Below are 22348 nucleotides of genomic sequence, written 5' to 3' on the forward strand. Positions count from 1 at the left end.
CTTTATGTAGTTTGTCTGCAGCTTAACATACTGCATAAAATTGACCAAGAAATGACAAAATAAACCCAAAACCAGGTGAATGCAAAAAAAAAAAAAATTAAATTAAGCCTGGTCAACCGAGCCGCGTTTTCGCAGCCTTTGCGCTCTCTTCAATGCTCAAGACCACCTAACTCTAAGACAACTGCAGCAACTGCCCAACGGCAGCACCAGTCGCTGCTTTATCCCCAAATATCGCGGAGCGCACGAGAAAGAGACGGCAGGAAGCTCCTCCTCCTCCTCCGTCAGGCAGAGCGGTGCGCTCGTCCGCTTTCAAGCAAAGCAGCAAGTATGGTGGCACCGGATTGTCGGGGTCGCTCGGCCGCCTATCTCGGAGGGGCGCCTATCGCACTCCTTGTGTCGGACTTAGCTCAGCCCCACGGTAAGCCTTTCCTTCCCCGCCACAGTATCTCCTCTTGTACCTCGTAAGCGCTGCCTCCTTCGCGCTTCTAGCAGGAGCTTTTAAAGGCGCAGAGTTCGTTTGCTTTTGCTTTGCCCGGTGAAAAGATGCTCGACTCCAGATCCCTTCGAGAAGAGCTCCTCAGCAGTGGGAATCAACCGACGGTTGGGGAGGAGGGAGGGGAGGGAAGGAAGGAGGGAGGGAAGGCCCCACTTTTAACGAACAGATTCAAAATTTAGATAGATTCAAGCTAAATGTCAACCGCTTCAAACTTGATTGCAGAAAATATGACTTCTGTAACAGAGTTGTTAATGCTTGGAACTCATTACCTGACTCCATAGTCTCTACTCAAAATCCCAAAATCTTCAACCAAAAACTGTCTACTATTGACCTCACCCGATTCCTAAGAGGACTATAAGGGGCGTGCATAAGAGCACAAAAGTGCCTACCGTTCCTGTCCTATTGTTCCCTTCATTATATCAAATTAATATAGTTGATACATAGTTTTTTACTTTATATATATATATATATATATATATATATATATATATATATATATATATATATATATATGTATATCTTCAAGATATGTTGTTTTATTTATGACAATAGTTTGTGTATACTGTTGTGACAAAAAGAAATAAAATAAATAAAAAAATAAAAAAATAAAAAAAATCATTCTTTGCTTCAAGGGCGCCATGGCTTACAGTTTATTGTTTTCTCTTTCTGAAGACATTAGGAGATGCTTAAAAACAACAATAAAAAGCTGAACATGCATTTAAATCCAGTGCACAAAAATAAAAAAAAAGCTGTGGGCCAGTTCTCCACCTGGTCAAGAGGGATCTTGCCTTGTCGTATTCATTTTAGACTCTAGGTTTTGGCTAATGATCATATTTGATGCCCTACCTGCCCCTAAATCACAGCTTTCTTCTCTGCCCAAATTAAGTTATCAATTTTGCAAATGCTAAAAAAACAGGAATATTATAGCAGGAGTAAAAGATAGAAAAATGTGGATTAGACAGCATCATCACTAGATGAATTTGTAACTGACTGACCAACTGCACTCAATGTGTAGTCCTCAATGGAACTGCATCTACATGGAGCGAAGTATGCAGTAGGATACCTCAAGGCTCTGTTTTAGGTCCAGTACTCTTCAACATTTTTATTAATGATTTGAAGGGGATAGATGGGGAACTCATCAAATTTGCAGACAACACTAAGCTATAGGTGTAGCCAACACTCCAGAAGATAGGCCTAAGATACAGAAGGATTTTGACAGACTTGAACAAAGGGCGCTATCTAACAAAATGAAATTCAATGGTGAAAACGTAACATACATTTAAGCAAGAAAAACCAAATGGTCAGGTAGCGTTTAGGTAGTAACTCGTTCAATACTAGTAACAAAGGGTTCTTGGAGTCCTCGTGGACAATCATTTAAATATGAGCCAGCAGTGTGCTACAGCTGATCAAAAGCCAATGCAGTTTAGGCTGCATTAACAGGGATAGAATTAAGGTCACATGAAGAGTTAATATCACTTTATAATGCCTTGGTAAGGCTACACTTGGAATACTGCATCCACAATGTAAAAAAGATATTGAGATTCTAGAAAGATTGCAGAGAAGAGCAACAAAGATGATTAGGGGACTGGAGGCTAAAACGTATAAAGTAGGGTTGCTGGAATTGGATATGTCTAGTTTCATGAAAAGAAGGACTAGGGGTGACATGATAGCAGTGTTCCAATATCTCAGAGGTTTCCACAAAGAAAAGGAACTCAACCTATTCTCCAAAGCACCTGAGGGCAGGACAAGTAGCAATGGATGAAAACTAATCAAGGAGAGAAGCAACCTAGAACTAAGAACAATTTTTTGACAGAACAGTTAATCAGTGGAACAACTTGCCTCCAGAAGCTATGAATGCTTCAACACTGAAAGTTTTTAAGAGATTGGACAACCGTTTGCCTGAAACTATAAGGTTTCCTGCCTAAGCCGGGGGGGGGGGGGTTGAACTAAAGGACCTCCAAGATCCCTTCCAATTCTGTTATTCTATTCTAAAGTTTAAAAAAAATCCAAACATCCGTTAGCACTTTGACTCCACCCTTTCCCTGTGTATATTATCTAATGAAGATCAGATGGGTCGTTCCTATCAACTATTTGCTTTCTTATTTCATTTTCTACTTCTGCTTTCACTCAGCTATCATCTTCCTGATACATAAATCTAAATTACAAATGAGGAAATAATGTTTCTCTGTGTGAACCTTCAATTTAACAAGGAAGCATTTGTTTTTATCAAAAAAAATCTTCAGTAACCAGGGCTTTTCCTTTAATTTTTTATTTTTATAAATAATAAATCATTATTTCTTAATGTTAAAATAAAATTAATTCCATGCTTAGAGAAGTATTTTAAGGAGAGGATATGAAGCAGTGATAGACTGGGAAACTGCAGCTTGGACAGAGGCAGCCTATCTACAAAAGCACATTAGTATATATATATATTAAATTACTGGTTTCTAGTATAATTCAGGCTTTCTTTATTCTTTATATAAACTTCTATAAAGTGCTGTTTTTCACTTATGGAATCAGCACTTTGGCTTGGTACAGGTAGTCCTCGATTGAGCTCAAAATTTCTATTGTCAAGCAAAACATTTATTAAGTGAGTTTTGCTCCATTTTATGACCTTTCTTGCCCCAGTTATTAAGTGAATCACTGCATTTGTTAAGTTAGTAATACAGTTAAGTGAATCTGGTTTTCCAGATTCTTGCTTCCCAGAAAGTTGAAAAGTGATCATATGACCCTAGAACAATGTAGATGTCATAAATATGAACCAGTTGCCAAGTGTCTGAATTTTGATCATGTGACCATGAGAATACTGCAGTGGTCACAAGTGTGAAAAACAGTCATAAGTCACTATTTCAGTGCCGTTGTAACTTCAAACGGCCAGTACTATTGTAAGTCAAGTACTTAGTAAAGAAAAATGCAAAGATAATCTTGACGAATGCAGTTTTATTATATTGGTTAATTATTTTATTGCTATATAATGCAATATTCTGCTATGTTGATAAGTTTACTTGGTATAAAGAGAACATATAACAATCACATTATATTAAGGTTATGTTTTCCTTTCTGAAATGTTTTTTGAGGCCTCAAAGTATACAAGAAAAAAGAGACCATTCCAGGATTCTCAAGTCTCAATTGCTAGACAAAAATATCCAATTCTGATTTTTTTATACATAAATATTAAATCACCTTCATTTTAATTCTAGATGTATCCAGACAGCCTCTGTGGAACTTGAAAATGGATCAAGCTTTATTAAGAATTCATAATGAATTGTTCATTGACAACTTGTCCATTTATTGGGTCTCAGATTATTGTTATGAGGTAATTAAAATATTGAGGGGAGGGGAAAGTCCTATAATCAAAATACCTGTAAAATGATTCAAGTTGGATGAAATGCTTCATCTGAATCAAGCTGGAATTCAGATTTGTAAACAATGATTCATGTTTGAACTGAGTGAAAGTTACGGAAGAAAACTGGTCTAATCACAAGCAAATATGTACAGCTAGCCCAATGAAGTGCATTTTATTTTAGATACTAGAACTCTGAATATATAAAATCAAGCCAATTTTAAAATCTTGGAATATACTGTATAGTTTCAACAGGCAATTATTTCTTTTAGCAGAAACCACATTGTTTATTCTAGATCTAGTAACCCTTCTATTTGTTTGTCATTTTAAAGGTAATATTGGATCATTTGCGTTGTAAATGTTGTACCTTTGATGAAGATATTTCTTTTCTTTTCTTTTATGTACACTCAGAGCATATGCACCAAAACAAATTCCTTGTGTGTCCAATCACACTTGGCCAATAAAAATTCTATTCTATTCTATTCTGCAAGACAAATCAATTTGTTATGGTCTTTATTCTTTTTTTCCTCATTTTTTAGTGTTTGTAACAGAGTGTTTGCAATTCACAGAGCCGCGTTTCAGGTGGCGGCCAGTTTCCCTCCAATATTCTTTGGTGAACCAGCGAAGAAAGCATTTTCAGGTAGCAGCGCCAGCCGCACTTTTTGGATTGGGGGGGAAAGTGCTTTGCATAGCGTAGCAGGGAATGGGGGTGGGGTGGGGGATTGATTGGTCATTTGGGGAGGGGGAAGCTGCACCCTGATAAAATCTACACCATCAAGCAGGTCTCGGAGGACGTGGCTGACTACTTCTACAAGAGAAACGGGGGAGGACCCAGGCTGACGGGGGGGGGCACCTTCCTGGATGGTGGCGGCTTTGGCTCTTTCCTCAGTGAAAGCCTTCTGCAAGGACTGCATGGTGGAGAGGTGCCGGGTGCTGTGACTGAAGAGCCAGCTTAGTGAGTACTACAAAGCTGTCTGTAATCTCCTCAAAACAGCTTGATGGTGGAGATCTTATCTGGGGCAGCTGGTGGGGGGGCAGAGGGCCAAAGCATCAGCATCCCCAGCTTCTCCGCCTCTTCTCCTCCAATACCAACCATGGCGTGTGCAGTTAAGAGCATGCATCTTGCCCCTCCCCTTCAAAGAACCTGAAAATGCTTTCCTCCCTAGTTCCCCAAAGTGCTTTCCTTTTCATAGCATAGCAGAGAATGGGGGCGGGGTTAGGGTTGCACAACACAACATGCCAGATATCAGAGTTTTCAAAAACAGAAGCATACAATTTATTGATATTGCTATACCAGGAGATGCCAGTCGAAGAAAAAGAACTGCAAAAATCACAAAATATTGTGACCTGGCCATCAAAACTACACTATTATGGATGAAACGTGATAGTGATACCCATTATCATCGGGGCACTTGGCACCATAACCAAGAATTTTGCAAAGTACATCAATAAATTGCAGCTTCCTGCAATAACACCAGCGGAACTGCAAAAGACTGCGTTACTCGGAACAACGTTTATTTTAAGAAGATACTTGATTGATATCTAGAATGCCGGCTGCAACCCATATCAACCATTAGCACCATCAGTGGTATTTGTGACACATTTTTAAGCTTTGCTTAAGTTGACTGAGTTTCATGTTTAATGAGTAAAAGAGATAATAATAATAATAGCAGCTGTTAGATGGTTACTTAAATTCGTTTAAATAAATAAAAATATAATCCTGTCATTTTGGGAGTATATTAAACTAAATGAGACTTACTTCTGAGTAAATAAGCTTCAGGCTTGGGTGCAGTGTTTAACATAGATAGGTTTTTACTTGGTAACTGAAGTCTCTAGCCCTCTCTCTAAATGAAGCTTTCCTGTTTTAAAGTCACTCATTTGAGTTTAAAGTCATTTAAGCCAGGCAGGATAAGCGCTCCATATTGACAGTACTATGGATAAAGATGGCAGCTTCCCAGCCATTACTCCTGAATTTGCCAGTTTCCCTCCATTTCTCACCATTTCTTCTGGATCCTGTAAGCCAATCAGTTGCCTTCAAGAACAGGAGCATCCTTATTTTCTGCTCAAGTAGAAGTAATTCAGAACCACTCTAGCTTCTCTTTGTAGAACGAGAAGGCTGTTGTAACAGACAATGGTCTGGAGCCCAGCCTGTCCTACCCCTGTAATTTCTAGATAACTCACAATTTGAAATGGCCAAATATATGCTACAGTATTTAGGAAAAAAACAATATTTTAAACTATTTTGATAGGAATATTTATGACATAGTTCCCACATTGTGCCAAACTGTGGATGACCAGACAAGTATTTATGGAATAAACCACAAAGGCTGGATTCACAAAACTTGAAGGGAAAATCTTAATGTGTGAAGTGTATTGAGTCAGATGTGTAAACCACATCTTACAGTTTTATGTATTTTGTGTAATACTATTTGTGTATTACTATTACTATTACTATTACTATGGCATCTTTTCAGGAGATAATTTTGCTACAACCATTTGTGAATTATTAAATTTACCAAGATGAACAAATATGACTTTTGTAGATTTTGCAACTACTGTATCTTTTCCAGCTCTGTCAAACCCATTAATGTGGGAGATAGCATATATAAAGAGAGATTGGTCTTTTGAAAAGATTCCCTAAGAATAATAGTAACAATTCACTAAAATCAGAGTTGTAATGACCAGATGAATTGATAAAAGCCTTATTTAGGCATACATTTATTTCATACATCATAATTAAGCTCAAATTATATATTAAACATAACAACACTTGCAAAATTTAGGAATGCTAATAGTGAAATATTTTTTTTAACTGCAGCTAACTACTAACGTTACTGGCTACTAACACTAATTAGCAGAAGTACAAAATATATTCCAGAATTCTCTATCATAGAGAAAGAGGGAGCTAAAACTCATGACCTAATTAGGAGTTCACAGTTAAGTTTGCTCTAATTTGCTGGCCGCATATTTCTTCAGGAAGAACCTCCATTCCAGGATCTGGAATTTGAATCTGAGATATAAATAAAATGATAATGCAACACGAACATTACAATCTCAGACTGAACTTTTATCATTTGTTCACATCCTTTCCTCATGCTTAGACTTCACCATCTTCTTTCAACAAGCCTCCTTGGCTTAAGGAAATGTATCTTGATGAAGAATGGAAAAAATACACCAGTGCTCAATCTCATATTGAAGAATCCTCCAAAGAGGAAGTGATATTAAGTCCTGAAAGTGCAAGGTATTTTTCCTTTCTTTTTTCCCCTTTGGCACACATTACAAGAAAGAAATTCACAAAGCAGGAGGAGGAGGAGGAGGATGCATTTAATCATGCCCAATTCTTGGCAATTCTATGGACCAGGTATTCCTATTGCCACATCTTCCTATCTTGCACTACTTCTTTGAGTTTTTGTCTGCTCTGATTGATGTCCGGCCACCATGTTCTTTGACAGCTGGCTTCTTTTAACTGCTGACTCTTCCAAATATAATTACATTCTCCAGTGAATTCCACTGGGCAACATGACCAAAATAAAACTAGAGAGGGAATCATCCCATTCTGCAACTTAGAGAACATCTTTATATTTTTTATTACAAAATTCTTGGAACAAATTTGGATTTGTCCAAAATGAGATCACTGCAATGAGCTTTACATGGGGCTTTTCCTTAAATATCACTTCAACTTCCCTTGAAGGCAACTCAGATGCTACAACTGGTCCCAAAAACAGTGGCACATGCAGCTCTAGGTTTGCCAATCTTACACCTCTGTTGTATGAGCTGTGTTGGCTCCCACTTTTCTTTTGGGTGTAATTCAAGTTCCTGGTTGTCACCTTTAAATCCTTACATGGCAAGGATCAGGAAATTTTCAGGATTGCTTTTCCCTGACAGCATCTGCCTTTCCTACCAGATTGGATAGGGTAAGTACACTCCAGGTCCTTTCTTGAAGTCTTGCCATCTAGTGGGAGCTTGGAGGTGGGCCTTTTTCTATGGCTGTCCCTACCTTATGGAGCACCCCCCCAAAAAAAGATTCAGCAAATCCAGGTGCAAGGATGGAAAAAGAATATCTGAAGCTGGTGAAACACCCCAATGCAGAGCCTGGTTTTTGTTTTCATTTTATGGTTTAATAGTTTCATTTTATAGTTTATTAATTTTATTGTTATTACTAAAATCTGCCCAGCCACATACATTAGACAAACTAATAGAAGAATAAATGCACGCATCACAGAACACAAGAACGCAGTCAGAAAAGAAGAAAAAATTTCCTTTTCCAGCACCTTAAAACTACAGGACATGAAATTGATTGTGAAGGAACCAAATCAATCTCCAAAACTGAACACTACAACAAGAAAATAATTATGGAAGCCATCCAAATAGAGAAACACCCCCACAAGATGAATAAATGTGATGATACCTCCCGCCTACCAGACATCTGGAAACTAGCCCTAGTCAACAAATGAGTTCCAGCCACGAACATTGATACCGGACCCAGGATAACACATGACACCACCACCAATCATCCTTACCAGATTCAAAGCCCATCCCACAGACAACCACCATGCAGAAGCCAGACCACGTTGACACCACCAGCTGCTGCACCCCCCTCCAATCCCCACACAAAGCAAACTGACACACACCATGAACACATGACAAGACATCAAACTTGAAGTCAAACCAAAACCCGGGATGTTGCATCACAGCCATCTGCTCAGGACATTACATCACAGAACTCAAGAGGTTACAACACTAGAGCTGTTGTGCCTCACCCGCCCTCCTCTTCTCAGCTGGGTCCCTCCCATCTCCTGCTATCTGAGCCAGAGACTGATAGTGAAGAAGAATGGCCTGGCATGCCTCCAGCCCCCAGCCCTGGCACCATGCCCAGACAGAATGAGCAAACAAACCTCCCTCCTACAGCGTGTGAGCAAGAAGCCAGCCACGAGCTAGAATTGCCGGCAGCTGAGCAGGAGGACAAAACGTGGCCACGCTTGATACAGACTTCCCAGACCCGGCCGTCAGAGGAGGAGTGGGACACGACAAGAGCTCAGGATGTTACCACACAGCCCATTACTCAGGTCGTTACAACACAGAAGACTAATGGGCACACAACTAGGACCACACCCACACAGGATGCTACGAAACAGCTGACTAATCTGCAAACATCAACTCCACCAACCAATCAAGATGTAACAACACGGCCAACCAACCCACTTATAGCAACAAAGCCAGCACTCCCCACCTCCCCACCATGCTTTGCTCGCACAAGCACGAAGCCGTAAGCACCAGCCAGAATATGTTGAGTGAGACGTTGTCAAAATGATACTCTCAACCTTACATGGGAAAAGATCCTAATATGCCAAGACTTACATATATATCTATATGTAGGTCTTATGCATGCATTGAAGAACATAAGAACTCAGTCAAAAAAGAGGAACCAACTTCTTCCCTGATCCAACACCTTAAATGTGGACATTTAAGTCCTGTGGACATAAAATTGACTTTAAAAATACCAGAACTGTCGTGTCCCACTCCTCCGCTGACGGCCGGGTCAGGGAAATCCGAATCAGGCTTGCCTCTGCAGCTCTGCCCAAAGTCCTAGCAAAGTCCTCAGAGCAGGCAGGAGACCAAAAAGTGACTTCAGCAAGATAAGTTCGACTTTGCCTGACTCAGAGACTGCCAGAAAGCAGATCCTTTATATAGGCCATGGGGTGTGGCTCCATGACTCAGCACTCATTAAGGCCTGCCCCTCCCTTCCTTCTGTTGCCTCCGCCTATCCAGTCTTCTGATGCGAGGGTCACTCCAATCAGCTGCTGTTGGAAATAAACTTTCCTCGGGCTCACATGCTGTGGAGGAGGGGGAGGGGTCTAGCTGCTCCGTTTGCCTGGGCATGGAGCCAGGGCTGGGGCTGGGGGGTGCTCCCTCCTCTGCAGCCTGCTTGGGCATGGAGCCAGGGCTGGGGCCGGGAGATGCCCCCTCCTCAGCCTGTCTGGGCATGGAGCCAGGGCTGGGGCCGGGAGGACATTCTTCAGTGTTCGGAAGCAGATAAGCAGACCCCGGCTGCGGTGAGAGCGGGCAAAACACAACATGAACTATCGCCAAAACTGAACACTTTGACAACAGAATAATCAGAAAAGCCATCGAGATAGAAAAACGCCCACACAGCATGAATAAATGAGATGATATCTCCCGCCTACCAGCCATTTGGAAGCCCACTCTTATGGACAAACAAGTCCCTAACATGAAGAATGACGCAAAACCCACACCCATACAGCATGTCACCACCACGCATCCACGGGGAAAGCAGACTGAAAACCACACCGCTGATGAAGCATGACCACAGACCAGAAGCCAGACCGCAGCTGCATCATTAACCATTTCAAACCCCTCCAATCCATACATGCAGCAGACTGACACCCACCATGAAGATGTAGCATGACCATGAACGCAAAGCCAAACAATAGCAATGCAGCTCACCAACTCAAATCCCCCTGCAACTCAGACTAACCTGAGCACAACCAACTCCCCCCACCCAAACAGAACACCCCCCCATCCAATGAGAGAACAGCCAACCTCACCATCCAATCAGAGCACAGTCAAACCCCCAACAGATCAGAACACACCTCCACCCAATCAGAACACGGCCAAGCTCCCAACCAATCAGTTCAAACCCCCACTAGCAGTTAAAAAAAAGAAACAGCTGTGATCACACATTGCTCCTAGAAGCACGAAGCTGTAAACACCAGCCTGAAGATGACGAATGAGACTTCGTCGAAACGTCACCAAGAAACTTCCAATTTTATGCGGGAGAATACCTGAATAACCAAAGACCTACACACACACACACACACACACACACACACACACACACACACACACATATATATATATATTTGTTTTCTGAGGTTTTCACGGGTGTTTGTATGTAGGTCTTTGCTTGTTCAGGTTTTCTCCCGTGTAAAATTGGAAATGTCTTGGCGACGTTTCGACGAAGTCTCATTCGTCATCTTCAGGCTTCAGCTTCGTGCTTCTGGGAGCAATGTGTGATCGCAGCTGTTTCTTCCTTTTAACTGCTAGTGGGGGTTTGAACTGATTGGGTGGGAGCTTGGCTGTGCTCTGATTGGATGGGGTTTTTTTTTGTGCTCTGATTGGCTGGGGGTGTGCCCTGTTTGGGTGGGGACTTGGTTGTGCTCAGTTTAGTCTGTGTTGCAGGGGAATTTGAGCTGGTGAGCTGCATAGCTGTTGTTTGGTTTTGTGGTCGTGCTACATCTTCATAGTGGGTGTCAGTCTGCTGCATGTATGGATTGGAGGGGTTTGAAATGGCTAAGGTTGCGGGGGGGCGTGGCCATGACCGTGGTGGGATAAGGACCTTTCCTTCACTTCACAGGGCTTATTAATGAAGATTTATGAGAATTTATGCCGTTTGGAATGCACTGTTATGGATAAAAGTTAATAAATCATGAAGTGAAAGTGTTAACAGCCCAGCAGATTGAATTTAAAACTGGTAGGTCATCTGAAACGGCTTGAATTAAGGAGTTTCTACAGTGTGGGATGGCCGAGCCGGGTGGCAGACACGATAAGTTGGAATAAATTGCTGTGTTTTGTTTTTCCAAAATTAACTATCGTGTTCTGTGTTAAAAAAAATTTTTCTATTGCTGAGGCTAAGGAGTGAATATTAAGGACTGATATACATGTTTCGAAGTTTAAGTTGGTTTGTCTTCCTTTCTGCTTTGCTGACGTGGAGGAAAAATGGCGCTGATTAATGTTAGCTGAGAGGTTCTGTGTTTCTTTGTGGAGTATCCTTGAACTTGAGAGATAACAGTGCAAATAAGCCGCTTCGCTTCAATTAAAAGACTGCCGTCCTTTGATCTTCACTAAGACCCTCTGTAAAATTGGTTTGGAATCCTAGTTTGGAAATTTTTTGGTTTTTTTCAAAATGACTCAACAACTTTCAGAAACGCAGCAACTTGCTGCAGCTTTAAATAAAATTGGGGAAAAAATAGCAGGACTATCAGAGCGTATAGATAATATGACATTGAAACTGACATCCGAAATGCAAAATTTGAAGCAAGAGATGAATGAAAACTTTGCAAAACAAAAAGAAGAAATGATAATGATTAAAGATGAAATGGAGCAGATGCATGTACATGAGGCAAAAGTAGATCGGCAAATTGGCAAAATATTTTATAAAAATGAGCAGCAAGATAAGAGAATTTGTCTTTTGGAAGAAGAGATGAGGAAATATAATTTGGTTATCAGAGGAATCTCGGAAGAAAAGGAGGATAAATTGAAACAGCGGGTTCTGAAATGGATTAATGATTTGGATACGCAACTTACGTTCACAATAGCAGACCTGGCAAGTGTTTTTAGAATTGGATATAGAAGGCAAAATGGTTCTAACAGGAATGTGCTTGTCAGGTTCGCAAATCTTGGTGATAAGTTGGAAGTTATGGCCAAGGTGAGAGAGTTGGGAGATGCTTTGAAGTTTGAAGGGAAGACTATTCAAGTCTTCCCGGATATATCAAGAGAAGAAAGGGCATGGAGATTTTTTTTAAAACCAATCACAAAAGTTTTGAGAGATAATGGAATTAAATACAATTGGAGGCCACCACAACAATTGAAATTTTTTTATAAAGGAAGGATGCGTACAATCACCCCAGATATAGATGCATTATTATATTTACGGGAGCTTGGACTGATTGAGATGGAGGATTTAATGGAGATAAAAGATCAAATGCTTAAGATGGGTGGAACATACGCGGAAACATCAATCCCAGAAGAAGAAAAAGGGGCTATTGGAGGGCAAGACTCTAAAGGGTTAAAGAGGAAAGAAATATCACCTGTGTTGGTTGAACAGAAGAAGAGTCGTGAGGATACAGCAGGAGAAGAAGCAGATAAGAGTCTTGGAAAATACGAAGCTGAATGCGGGAGAGAATCATCGCTATCTTTTTTTTTGAGTGATGAATTTAAATAGACAGCCCGAAAGAAGTGGCCCGGGCATTGGCACGTCCCCTCTCCCCCATTCTCTTTATAGAGGCGAAACCGATGAGGATGTGGGGGAAGAAGATTGTTTGTACTTTATTGTTTGTTTTGTTTTTTGTTTTTTTTCTGTTTTCTTATTGTTGCTTATATGTTAAATATAGGTTATATGGTAGTTTAATGTTGGGTGGTGGGCACAGAAAGGAAGATGCGGGGATAGGATTAAAAAATTTATATTTTAAATGGGAGTTATAAAAATAATGTCATGGAATGTGAAGGGTACAGGGAATCAGATTAAAAGAAGATTGGAATTTAAGATTAAAAGGGATTTACCAGACATTTTATTTCTACAAGAAACCCATCAGAAATCTGAAGATTCAAATAGAATGTATATAAAAGGTATGCAAATATATGAAAAAGCATTTGGAACTTCAAAAGCTAGAGGAGTTGCAACACTGATATCAGATAGGGTGTACTTTGAAAAACATAAGGTAATTTTGGATGAAGATGGAAGATATGTAATAATTGTTGGAAATCTTAATGAGGAAAAAGTGACACTTGTTAATTTATATTTACCGAATGAAAAACAAAGAGAATTTCTTGAAAAAATAACAAAAATTTTGGAGAATGAAAGTGTAGGGAAAGTAATTGTGGCTGGGGATTTTAATTTAATCAGAGATAAAATAGACAGTACTAATCCCACCCGCTGTGGAGGAGCAAATAAAATGGGGATTTTAAATATGTGGATGCTTCGAAACGGCGTGGTCGATGTGTGGAGAGAGGTTAAAGGAATTGAGAGAGTATACACTTTTTTCTCTAAGATATATAATACATATTCTAGAATTGATTATATTTTTCTTTCTAAAGATTTGTTGAATAATGTGGATAAGGTAGATGTGGGAATTTTTAAAGATTCTGATCATGCAGAAGTTATGGTGGACTTAGATTTTAATTTTGAGAAAAAAAGAAGCTATTGGAGATATGACGAGAAATTGTATAAAAATGAAAAGGATAAAAAATGGATACTTAAAAAACTGGAGGAAAGTTGGAGATTAAATGATAACGGGGAGGTTAAATTTGAAATTGTTTGGGATGCGATGAAAGCGGTGTTTAGAGGGGAGAGTATCAAATTATCAAGTAGGAAATATAAAAATTATAAAATTAAAATGGAAAGAGATAAAAATCAGATTAAAGAATTGGAAAATCAATTTTTGCTTACTAAAGAAAAAAATTTTTTTCAGGAGCTTAATATGTTAAGAAATAAAATGATAGAAGAAGATACAGAGTTAGTAAAAAGAAATTTGAGATTTTTAAATAGGAATTTTTTTGAATTTAGTAATAGAAATTCTAAATTATTGGCAAAGATGGCGAAAGATAAAAGAGAGAAGAGAGAAATTGGAGTTTTGATAGATGATAGAGGTATAAGATGTTATAAAAAATTAGAGAAATGTGAAGTGGTTAGAAATTTTTTTCAGAATCTATATTCAAAGAAACCAATTAATCGGGGAAAATTGCAAAGCTATCTAGAAAAGTATGTGGTGAAAATTGATCAAACATATAAGGAATTGATGGAAGAAGATATAACACAAGATGAGATTAATGGAATAATACAAAAATTAAAATTAGGGAAAGCTCCAGGCGAGGATGGATTACCTGTTGAGTTTTATAAAGAATTTAAAGAATTAATAATACCAAGATTGCAAAAATTATTCAATGGAATATTACATGGTGGGGAAGTACCTTCGTCATGGAATAGAACGGTGATATCCCTAATTCCTAAACCAGATAAAGATTTAGAAAGGATTGAGTCCTATCGGCCCATTTCTTTAATTAATCAGGATGCAAAGATATTTACTGCTATTATAAGCAATAGATTAAATAGATTTATAGATAGATATATAAGTTATAATCAAGTAGGTTTTGTGAAGGGTAGATACATGAGTGATATTGTTAGAAGAGTATTAAATATTATAGATGTAGCTGAATATAATGGTGATAAAATTGGTATAGTATCATTGGATATTTTTAAAGCTTTTGATTCTGTACAATGGGAAACTATTAAAGTAATTGTGGAGGCTTTAGGCTTTGGTAATAAGTTTATACATGTTATTTCAAAATTGTATCAAAAGAGCAGTGCAAGAGTGAAGGTGAATGGAATATTAACTGAAGAGATAAAATTAGAAGCTGGTACGAGACAAGGATGTCCCCTGTCCCCAACATTATTTTTATTGGCTATGGAAATATTGACAAAAATGATAGAAAAAGATGAAGAATTAGAAGGATATAAGGGGTATAAGATAAATTTGTATGCGGATGATACTTTAATTATTTTGAAAAATGTAGAGGAAGATCTGAAAAAGATATATAAGCATTTGATAGAATTTGAGGAAATGACAGGATTGAAAGTAAATTGGTCAAAGTCAGAATTATTGATGGATAGTAATGGTAATGAGTCTGAGAATATGCAAGAGCAATTTGGAATAAGGATTAAAAACACATTGAAATATTTGGGTATAGTGCTTTCACTTAAGGTTAAAGAATTGAAAAAACTTAATTATGATGTGGTGATTAACGAAATTGAGAAGAAGATAGATAAATATAAAATTTTAAAGTTGTCTTGGTTTGGTAGAATTGCAATGTGTAAGATGATGTTGCTGCCCAAGTTCAACTTTTTATTCGAGATGCTACCACTAAATTTGACAGAGAAAGATATTGAAGGATATCAGAAAAAACTGGATAAATTTTGTAACGGTGGTAAAAGACCTAGATTAGTGAAGAAAATGTGGTATCAAAATCAAAAGGAAGGTGGATTAGGAATCCCCAAATTATTTAATTATTACTGTGCGTATGGTATCCGGATAGTGGTAAAAATATTTAAAGGTGAAGATAACTATTGGAGAGACTTAGAGTTAAGGGATATAGAGAAATTTGGATCAAGGTGGTTTTTAGATAAAGCAAATTTAAAATGTGTAAGTAGAAGTTATTGGTTAAAGGGATTAAGTAAAATGTGGAATAAATTTGTTAAAATTTTAATTCCGGATATAATCTTTTTGGGGGAAACAATTGGAATTTGGCCGATTAAAAATAATATAAAACGTAATGAAGTGATTAAAGAGGAAAATATAGAAATTATTAGAGATTCGATAAAAGTTATGGAAAATGAAAGGAGGAATAAAGAAATTATTGAAAAATTAGGGTTAAATTGGTTTGAAAAAATACAGATAGAAAAATGGACAAAAAAACTAAGGGAAAATTATTCGATAAATAGATGTGAAACTGAATTTGAATATTTAGTATCTCGGATTATGAAAGATGAAATTGGGCTAAAGGGACTCGTTAGTAGGGTTTATAAGATTATAAATTCTGATGAAAAATTACAAAGAGTGATGAGGACAAATTGGGAAAAAGATCTTAATATTGAAATACCAGAGTCAGATTGGAATGTGAATTGGAAGAATAGAATTATGAGAACTTTATCTATAAGGATTAAAGAGCACAATTATAAAGTTGTTTGGAAATGGTATTTGACTCCAGTAAGATTGTCACAAATGGATAAAAAAATTAGTAAAAAATGTTGGAGATGTGAGATGGAATTGGGGACTTATGAACATATGTGGTATAATTGTGATAAGGTTAAAAAGTTTTGGCAACAATTGGAGAAAATTATATTTGAAATGATGGGGAAAGTAATAACATTGAGAGTGGAAACTATATTATTGTTGGTAATTAAGGAAATAGAATTAACAAAATATGAAAAAGAATTGATTAGAATTATGATTATAATAGGTAGAATTATAATAGCTAGATATTGGAAACTAGATGTGATTTTTAGAATAGAAGAGTGGAATTCTGAAATGTGGAAATTAGCTTTAAATGATAAAATGACATGTGATATTAAAATTAGAAGTGGTGTGTATAAAGAAGATATTTTCTGGAAGACTTGGAAACCATTTGTGGACTTTGCGCTTCGAACATTGGACGCTTCAGTACCTGTACCTCGAGAACGTGGATTTTGGCAATCATGAGGATATATCCGAAGACCCAAATCTTCCTTTTATGTATAGCACAACGGTGTAATAATGTATTTTCTTTTTGTTTGTTTGTTGCAAAAAAAGTAATAAAAAAAGAAAAAAAAAAGAAAGAAATGGCTAAGGTTGCAGCTGCAGTCTGGCTTCTGGTCCTTGGTCGTGCTTCATGATCAGTGTGGGTTTGGGTCTGCTTTCTGGGTGGATGTGCGGTGGTGACATCCTGTGTGGACCTCGTGAGTGTGGGTCTTGTGTCATTCCTCGTGTTAGGGACTCGTTTGTCAATAAGGGCGGGTTTCCAAATGGCTGGTAGGTGGGAGGTATCTCGTTTGTTCATGCTGTGTGGGCGTTTTTCTATCTCAATGGCTTCTCTGATTATTCTGTTGTTAAAGTGTTCAGTTTTGGCGATAGTTCTGGTCTTTTTAAAGTCAATATCATGTCCTGTGACTTTAAAGTGTTGGACCAGGGAAGAAGTTGGTTCCTCTTTTTTGACTGAGTTCTTGTGTTCTTCAATGCGTGCACTTATTCTTCTGTTGGTTTGTCCGATGTATGTGGTGGGGCAGGCGGTGCATGGGATTTCATATACTCCTTGATTTTCTAACTCAATTTTGTCTTTGGGGTTTCTTAGGATGGTGGATATTTTTTGGTTTGTGCAGAATGCTGACTTGATGTTGTGTTTGTGGAGGATCTTGCTGATTCTGTCTGTGGTGCCTTTTATATATGGGAGGAGGGCTGTGCCGTTTTCTTGTTCTCTGTCTTGGATTTTAGTGGGGGGTTCTTTTTGGATTAGCTTGGTAATCTTATTTCTTTGGAATCCATTGGATGTTAGTACGTTAGTGAGAGTGTCTAGTTCGGTTTTTAGGTGTTGTTCGTCAGCTAAGCATTTTGTTCTGGAGATGAGTGTCTTGGCTACGGAGTTGATCTGTGCTGGGTGGTGGTGAGAGAGTGCGTGCAGATAGCGGTTTGTGTGTTTTCTTCTGGTAGATGGTGTGTCCTAGGGAGCCATTGGGTTTCCTGTAGACTAAGACATCCAGGAAGGGAAGTTGGTTGTTAACTTCTGTTTCCATGGTGAACTGTATTTTGGGGTGTAGGCTATTGAGGTGTGTGAGGAAGTTGTCAAGTTTTTCTTTCCCGTGTGGCCAGATTATGAAGGTGTCGTCTACGTATCTGAGCCAGAGTTTGTGATCAGATTTTTCTAGAGCTTGGGTTTCAAAGTGTTCCATGTAGAGATTGGCAATGACAGGTGAGAGGGGTGATCCCATGGGTGTTCCTTCTACTTGTTTGTATTTTTGTCCATTATAGATGAAGTATGTGTTGGATAGGCAGTAGTTGGTCAGATCTAGGATGTGCTTGGGGGGGTTATATTTGTTTTGGATAGCTGTCAAGGCTTCTTTGATTGGCACTTGGGTGAAGAGGGATATGACATCAAAGCTCACGAGTAGGTCGCTGGGCTGTAAGTTTTGTTTCTTTATGATCTCTATGAACTGGAATGAGTTTTTTACATGTGAGGTGATGGATTCTGCATAGGGCTGTAGTTGTTTGGCGAGAAATTTGGCTAGGTTTTGTAGAGGTGCGCCTATGGAGCTGACTATGGGTCTAAGTGGGGTTCCTTCTTTGTGTATCTTCGGGAGACCATAGAGCTTAGGGCATCTGGATGATTTCTCTCTGGGAATGATTCTTTGTTGGATTTCTTTGCTGATGGGGGAGGCTTTTATTTTGGATCTAGTGGTTTTTTCTAGGTAGGTGGTGGGGTCTGTGTTTAGGGGCTTGTATGCAGGGTCTTGGAGTAGGTTGGTTAATTTGGTTTGGTAGTCAGATGTGTTCATAACCACCGTGGCGTTGCCCTTATCTGCTGGTAGGATTATTATGCTGGTATCTTTTTTCAGGTTAAGTAGTGCTGTCTGTTCCTCTTTGGGTAAGTTGCTTTTGGGTGGCTTGCTGGTGCAGAGGATGTTGGAGATCTCGAGTCTGATTTTGTTAGCGTCATCGGGGTTGATTTTGGTCAGGCTGGTTTCAACTCCGCATATAATGGTTTCGGTGGGGATGTATTTGGGAGTGACTGCAAAGTTGAATCCTTTGGAAAGGACATCCGTTTCAGCTTTGGTGAGGATCCTATCTGAGATGTTATGCACTGTTTGTTTCATGTGTTGCTGTGAGGGTGGAAGGGTTTGTTTCTGGCGTTCTTGTAGTCTTTGGAGTTTGTTGGTGTGCGTTGGTCTGTCTTGAGGGTGGTCTGTGTTTCGGCTCTCCAGATGGCAAGTTGTTTGGATTTGTCCCAAAGTGCAGGGTGCATCTTGTTGCTGAGTTTGAGGTGACGTGTGAGGAGATCTTTGTTGATTTGATCTAGGAGGAATCTTTTTGTGTGAAGTTCATTTCTGATTAAGGCCAATTCTGTTCTTTTTAGGATGCGTTTGGTGGCTGCAGAGTTGGAGTGGAATTTCAATTGGAAGCATTTGGGGATTAAATTTTGATCGCAGCAGTTTCGTAGGAATGCGAGGTCACATAAAACGGAAGCTCTTTGGACTTCTAGACAGAGAACAAGAAAACGGCACAGCCCTCCTCCCATATATAAAAGGCACCACAGACAGAATCAGCAAGATCCTCCACAAACACAACATCAAGACAGCATTCTGCACAAACAGAAAAATATCCACCATCCTAAGAAACCCCAAAGACAAAATTGAGTTAGAAAATCAAGGAGTATATGAAATCCCATGCACCGCCTGCCCCACCACATACATTGGACAAACCAACAGAAGAATAAGTGCACACATTGAAGAACACAAGAACTCATTCAAAAAAGAGGAACCAACTTCTTCCCTGGTCCAACACTTTAAAGTCACAAGACATGATATTGACTTTAAAAAGACCAGAACTATCGCCAAAACTGAACACTTTAACAACAGAATAATCAGAGAAGCCATTGAGATAGAAAAACGCCCACACAGCATGAACAAACGAGATGACACCTCCCGCCTACCAGCCATTTGGAAACCCGCCCTTATTGACAAACGAGTCCCTAACACGAGGAATGACACCAGACCCACACTCATGAGGTCCACACAGGATGTCACCACTGCACATCCACCCAGAAAGCAGACCCAAACGACCAAGGACCAGAAGCCAGACCGCAGCTGCAACATTAGCCATTTCAAACCCCTCCAATCCATACATGCAGCAGACTGACACCCACTATGAAGATGTAGCATGACCACAAAGCCAAACAACAGCCATGCAGCTCACCAGCTCAAATCCCCCTGCAACACAGACTAAACTGAGCACAACCAAGCCCCCACCAACACAGGACACACCCCCAGCCAATCAGAGCACAAAAAAACCCCCATCCAATCAGAGCATAGCCAAGCTCCCACCCAATCAGTTCAAACCCCCACTAGCAGTTAAAAGGAAGAAACAGCTGCAATCACACATTGCTCCCAGAAGCACGAAGCTGAAGCCTGAAGATGACGAATGAGACTTCGTCGAAACGTCGCCAAGACATTTCCAATTTTACACGGGAGAAAACCCGAACAAGCAAAGACCTACATACAAACACCCGTGAAAACCTCAGAAAACATATATATATATATATATATATATTCGTAGGTTTTTCCAGGTATAGGTATGTAGGTCTTGGCATTTTCATGTCTTTTCCCATGTAAAGTTGAGAGTATCTTGGCGATGTTTTGATGAGATCTCACTCATCATCTTTAGACTGGTGCTTTTCGTGCTTCTGTGAGCAAAGCGTGGTCGGAACTGCCGTCTCTCTATAAATACTGGTGGGGAGGTGGGGAGTGTTGCTGTGAGTGGGTTGGTTGGCTGTGTGGTTGCATCTTGATTAGTAGATGGAGTAGGTGTTTGCAGATTGGTCGGCTGTTTCCTAGCATCCTGTGTGGGTGTGATCCTAGTCTTTTGTTCCTGAGCTTTGGTGTTGTGGCCTCTGGAGTTCTGTGATGTGATGTCTTGAGTAGATAGCTGTGATGCAGCATCCTGGGTTTTGGTTTGGCTCCAAATCCAAGGTCTTGTCATGTGTTCCTGGCATGTGTAAGCTTGCTTTATGTGGGGATCGGACGGGGCCGCAGCAGCCAGTGGTGCCGGCATGGTCTGGCTTCTGGATGGTGGTTGTGTTTCGTCTGTGGGATAGGTTTGGGTTTGAATCTGGTGAGGATGATTGGTGGTGGTGTTGTGTGTTAACCTCGGTCCGGTGTCAATTTTCGTGCCTGGGACTCGTTTGTTGAGGAGAAGGAAGGAGCAGGAAGCCCTGCCATGCCTGGCGAGGGTGGGGGAGAGAAGAGACGGCAAGAATCATGGCTGCTTTTGCAGCCGATTTTGAGACTGCAAAAGCAGAAGGAGGCCCCACGCATCTCGTGCTCCCTTCAAGAACAGTCTTACCTCAATCGATTATCAAGAGCCCAGCCCCTGCAGCATCAAATAGGTGTATAGGCCAGCGCCCAGCAGCCCAAACATTTGACAATGTAGGCTGGCACCTATCAGGCGCCCAAACACTTTTTTTTTTTTATTGAAAGAGTTTTAAAAAACAAAAACATTTTCCCCCTTTTCCCCCCTCCCTCCCAAAAAAAAACACCCTTCCCCCCTCCCTCCCCCCCCCGGCTTCCCGGGTCAATCACAAGGTATTGTTATACATAAACCAAACATAGAATAAAATTTTCCCTTCCAATCCAAATAACCACATCCAAAGCTTTTCATCTCCCAACCCCCTCCCCATTACCCTAATTATTCAAAGGCAATCTGATATTTCTTATTCTGATATCTGTTTTGTAAATAATCAATCAATTTTTTCCATTCAATTAAATATCTTTCCTGCGTATTGTCTTTTAAAAACGCTGAGATTTTAGCCATCTCAGCCAAATTAATAACTTTTAGTATCCATTCTTCTATTGTAGGTACCTCTTCTTTCTTCCAATATTGTCCAATCAACAGTCTTGCTGCTGTTATTAAATTCAGAATCAATTTAGTCTCAATCCCTGTACAATCCGTTATAATTCCCAAAAGGAAAAATTGTGGCAGGAACTTTATCTTCTTCTTCAGTACATTTTGAATAATCCACCAAATTCTTATCCAAAAGACCTTAATTTTCTTGCAAGTCCACCAAATATGAAAATATGTAGCGTCATCACAATCACACCTCCAACATTTCGCGTGGATATTAGGATACATACATGATAATTTTTTGGGATCTAAGTGCCATCTATAAAACATCTTATAAAAATTTTCCCTTAAATTCTGTGCTTGTGTAAACTTAACATTTCTAACCCAAATTTTCTCCCATGTTTCCAACATTATTGGTTCCTGAATATTCTGTGCCCATTTTATCATACAATCCTTTACCAAATCCTTTTCCGAATCTATTTCAAGCAACACATTATACAATCTCTTTATATGCTCCTGGGTCTGATTTCTAATTTGCTTTATTAAATTTTCCTCCCTTTGCATTATACCAATTTTGTGATCATCTTACCATGTAGCACTTATTTGCCCATATTGAAACCAAGTATAATT

At 39.4% G+C, this 22348-nt stretch overlaps 1 protein-coding gene across 1 annotated transcript in view; it reads left to right on the forward strand.

Moving 5' to 3' along the window:
• Positions 1-290: 290 nt before the first annotated feature.
• Positions 291-22348, forward strand: part of LOC131198417 (protein TsetseEP-like) — a 60775-nt gene continuing 38717 nt past the window's right edge. Inside the window, exons 1-2 of the transcript XR_009155076.1 lie at positions 291-418; positions 3697-4321. The gene's annotated coding sequence lies outside the window, so the exon portion shown is untranslated. Of the gene's footprint in view, positions 419-3696 lie in introns of the transcript that reaches the window.

This window comes from Ahaetulla prasina, chromosome 4, assembly GCF_028640845.1.
Source record: "Ahaetulla prasina isolate Xishuangbanna chromosome 4, ASM2864084v1, whole genome shotgun sequence".
Taxonomy (NCBI): domain Eukaryota; kingdom Metazoa; phylum Chordata; class Lepidosauria; order Squamata; family Colubridae; genus Ahaetulla; species Ahaetulla prasina.